Source organism: Cynara cardunculus (genome assembly GCF_001531365.2).
Source record: "Cynara cardunculus var. scolymus isolate 2C chromosome LG 12, CcrdV1, whole genome shotgun sequence".
In the NCBI taxonomy this organism is placed as follows: Eukaryota; Viridiplantae; Streptophyta; class Magnoliopsida; order Asterales; family Asteraceae; genus Cynara; species Cynara cardunculus.
This window is the reverse complement of record NC_037539.1, coordinates 30,526,176-30,531,224: the sequence shown is the minus strand read 5'-3', so window position 1 is coordinate 30,531,224 and position 5,049 is coordinate 30,526,176.

Here is a 5,049-nt window from a genome sequence, read left to right as displayed (position 1 = left end):
ATAGCAAGTTAAGACCAATCAACATTAATAATTTAGCATTAGTGAGTGCACTCACTCATTAGCATGAGTTTGTACATGAGTACCACTAGTTACATTTGTTGACCCGTCTTGCACGACTCCATATTCAAATTAGCTTATATACAAGTGTGAATTATACTCCTCCTAACCCATATTATTGCTTAACCAAACATCGGCATTCTCCAACAAAGACTTCATGCAGGTAAACGACTTCGACACGTCTTCCCCGTCACCTGGATATTTATTGGTCACTACTAAAAAAATGGGTATCACCGACGGATTTTTCTGGCGGAAAATTTTGTCGGAATTTCAGTGACGGATTTTCGACGGATCCCAAAAAAGTCAATGAAAGTTAACTTTTGTTGACTTCCGCCACAAAAACCCCACAAACCCGTCACTAAATTTTCTTTAAAAAATAAAATTTTATTTTGATAACTCCGATGGATCCCCGACGGATTTATGGCGGATATTATACTTATTTATTATTTTAAATAACTGTCACAAATCCGTCGGAAATCCGTCACAAAATTGATCTAATTTTTTTAAATAAACTATTTAGTGTTAATTAATTAGCAGTTCCGACGGATTTCATTTTTTTATGGTTTTTATTTAAAAATTTTAAAATCCGTCGGAAATATTTTAAGGAAAATCTTTTTTTTCCTTACAAAAAGAATATTTTAAAGTAATGATTTAGCATTTTTGACGGATTTCCGACGGATTTCAATTTTTTATGATTTTTATTTAAAATTTTTAAAATCTGTCGGAAATTTTTTGATGAAAATGTTTTTTTTTTGTTTTTCTTTTCTTCCAAAAAGAATATTTTGAAGTAATCAAAGAAAATGATTTAACATTTCCGACGGATTTCGATTCTTTATGATTTTTATTTAAAAAATTTATAATCCGTCGGAAATATTTTAATAAAAATGTTTTTTTTTATTTTTTTCTTTCAAAAAAAATATTTTGAAGCAAATAAAGAAAATGATTTAACATTTCCGGTGGATTTCAAATCTTTATGATTTTTATTTATAAAAATTAAAATCCGTCGGAAATATTTTAACGAAAATGTTTTCCTTTATACTTTTTTTCTTTTTAAAGTAAATAAAGAAAAGAATTTAAAATTTCTGACGGATTTCAGTTTTTTATGGTTTTTATTTAAAAATTTTAAAATCCGTTGGAAATATTTTAAGAAAAATGTTTTGTTTTATTTTTTTCTTCCCAAAAAAGAATATTTTAAAGTAAATAAAGAAAAGAATGTAAAAAAATGAATCTTAATAGACTTTAATGGGTACCATTGGGGTTTAATGAATCTTAATAGATGTTAATGGTCGTCTTGGGTTTTATTCAGTTCAACTAGGCTTTAATGTTTCTATTGTGCTTTAATGAATCTATTGGGTCTTATTCGGTTCAATTGGAATTTAACAGGTATTATTAGGCTTTATTCGGTTTAATTGAGCTTTAACGGGTATTATTGGGCTTTATTCGGTTCAATTGGTCTTTAAAGGGTACTACTAGGCTTTAATGGATCTTAGTGGACTTTAATGGATCTATTGGGCTTTACTCGGTTCAATTGTGGTTCTACAGGTATTATTAGGTTTTAATGGATCTTGATGGAATTTAATGAATCTTAGTGGACTTCATTCGGCTCAACTAGGCTTTAATGGAGCTATTAGGTCTTATTCAGTTCAATTGGGCATTAACGGATACTAATTGGTTTGTGGTTGAGATTGGACCTCACGGTTACCACAAACTAATTTGTTCTCATTTGATTAAACCCCTATATATATGTGTGTGTGTGTGTGTGTGTGTGTATATATATATATAAAATTGCCTGGGGAAACTCTTCCCCTTTCAGTATATATATATATATATATATATATATATATAGACTTGGGATCATGTGAGACCAAGAGTTTTTTCGTGAGACTCGTAAGACCAATTCTCAACCTTTAGATTAGATCTATAATCTGACAATCTGAACATTCATAAACGTCATGAGACTTCTCAATAATCACAAAATTGTCACCGTGCAACTTTAAACCATTAGATCATTAACTTATAAAGTTGATCAATGAACATAAATTGGTCTTACAGGTCTCACGAAAAACCATTGGTCTCATGTGAACCCAACCCTATATATATATATATATATATATATATATATGTATGTATGTATAGTTTGGGTTGTAATTTGTTGGGCAAACGTTATGATTGTTTTAGTTAGAAACGTCTCATTTACAGTCATTATGTTGTCGAAATTGACTGCTAGTACTTTTAAACCACATGGTACCTATTCAAACAATCTCACCGAAAAGTACGGTGAAGATCCCTCGGCCTATCCCCTAGTTGATACCGACTTGTGGAATGAGGTGGTTCGAGGATCCGAGAAAGGCCGTCAGTTTAGGTTCGAGTACAATCAAGATCCCAATTTGGTCTTGACCGAGACATCCTCACAAGCAAACTCGAGTGGATCGTCTAATGTAGATAGTCAGGTGCATGTGCACCTCTTTATCCTTTGATATGTATCTATTTCATTTATACTTTTTATTGGAAATTTTAACGTTTTATTGTATTTATAGTTAATTAACGATTTACAGTCCCAAATTCAAGAAATGCGCACTCGATATGAGATCCGACAGAAGGAGGTTGATGAAGATCTCTGCCGAGAAGAGATCCGAAAGAGGGAAGATGAGAGCCGGAAGAAAGAGGATGCAGACATGATGGATATGGTGAAGAGGTTTACACAATTTCAACAGTTTTCGCCGACTCTGCCGCAATAGATTTCATATAATGTCTTTATAAACTAGTGTCACCAATCGTACTTTAATTTTGTTGAAGAATTTGTATTTGTATATTATTTCGTCCGGATAATGATATTAGGTATTTATGACGGAATTATAGATTGTATATTTGTATTTAATTTACAAGATCTTTATATTTTAAGATTTTAGAGTAGTAGGTTTTTTGGTTTTTTTTTTCCTATAACGACTACATTTTCGATGAATTTCTAACAGAGAATCCGTCAGTAAACAATTAAATTTAAGCTTTATTATTGAAAATAAATTTCCTGGCAGATTGTCCAACGGAATATCCGTCGGTAATATTTTCATTTCTTAAAAATAAAAAAACATTTCATATTTTAAATAAGAAAAAAATTAATATAATTACCGACGGAAATTTGTATTTTAATTTTTGAAATAAAAACCGATTGTTATTTTTAATAAAAGTTTAAAAAATCAAATTACCGACGGATCGTCCGACGGAAATTCCGTCGGTAACACTAATCACATTTTTTAAAGCTTCTAATTAACACGGAAAAGGTATAACATATTATAAAACTGTTCGACGGGTTTCTGGCCGGTTTTTTATGGCGGAAAATTCAAATTCGTCAGAAATTCCACTGGGAATTGCAATTAACGGTGGGGGTTTTCCAACGGCAGTATCCATAGGAAATCCGTCGAAAACTTGTTTTCCGACGGATTTCCGAAAAATATTGCCGTCGGAAAAACCCCAAGGATTCTTACGTTACACGAAAATTAACTTGCATGTGACTTGTACTTGACTTGTGAAGCCTAGTAATCTATACTATATTATAAAGCATTTGACAAAAACTCTTAAAAACTATTTTTTACGCATGAAGTACTGTATATTGATGCATATTACTTAAAATTCAAGATTACAAGTAAATTATGCATAAGTACAATTTATTAAAGCTCCATGTTTGAATTCACCTAACTAACTGCGGATAAACATAATCAAATATAGGATAAACATCTCATTTTAAAATATAAAAAATCTAGAATATAATTAGGATAATTATCGAGTTCTAACAAAATAATTAATTATTATCTTTATAAGAAAATTATGTTATTAAACTAAATATAAATTACTTTAAATTATAAAAAAAAATTGAATTAAAAATTTACACAAAGAATATGAATTTTAAATATTTAATTTGATACTAATATCGATATTTTTTTGTCAAAATTTTATGATATCTTCAAATTTATATTTTATTCAAAAATAAAAATATCATCGTTTTTTCAAGATCACATAAAACCATACTATAACATCGACTGAGATAAATAATAAAATGAAATATTAAAATCAAGATGTATCTTGCTGTATTGTGTAAGTACCCTTCTAATAACTAGTAAATGTACATGCAACTTGATATGCAACCAAGACAAGAATATCTTATAATCGGATTGTGCTTATGGTGCAAAAGTTCAGGTACATAAATAGTAACTTATATATCACAACTTGGGGAACTCGTATGCACAAGGACACACCTTAATTAACTGGTTCTTTTTAGTGAAAAAAGATGGACCGAGCCTTAACGGTTTCATTGGCCAAAAATTGAGGACCAAACAAGGATGGACCCATAAATTTTTTTAAATTGTGGCATTATTTGACTTTAAGAAAAAACTATCGGGATAAAATTTCAAACGGTGGCACCGTTTGACTATAAGAAACAAATATACATAATTTTTTCAATCGGTGTCACAATTTGACTAAGAAAATGACATTAATACGATTCGAACTTGGGTCTGGGGTGTAATAAAAGTCTTGCAAACTAACTCTACTAAATAAAACTTGTTCTCATTGTAGTTCAAAATACATGCGGTGACACACAACAGATTAACACGGTTGCACCTTTTATGAACCTAATTTTTTTTACTTTTCAACGGAGGATTAATACGTGGCATGTGCCACCATAACCACCAAATTAGGTCCGTTCTTGGGACCAAATATGGACTGATGGTCCTAACCGGTTTTTTAGGTTTTTAAAGAAAAATAAGAAATACATATATCTATACTATCTTATAAAGCATTTGGCTAAAACTCTTAAAAATTCTTAAAACTCCTAAAACTTCTTAAAAACTCTTAAACCCGTTCACCCCTATCCGATTTCATCCCATATCTGAATTCGTGTAACTAACTGCAGATAAACACAATCAAATACAGGATAAACATCTTATTTTAAATATAAAAAATATATAATATAATTAGTATAATCATTGACTTCTAACA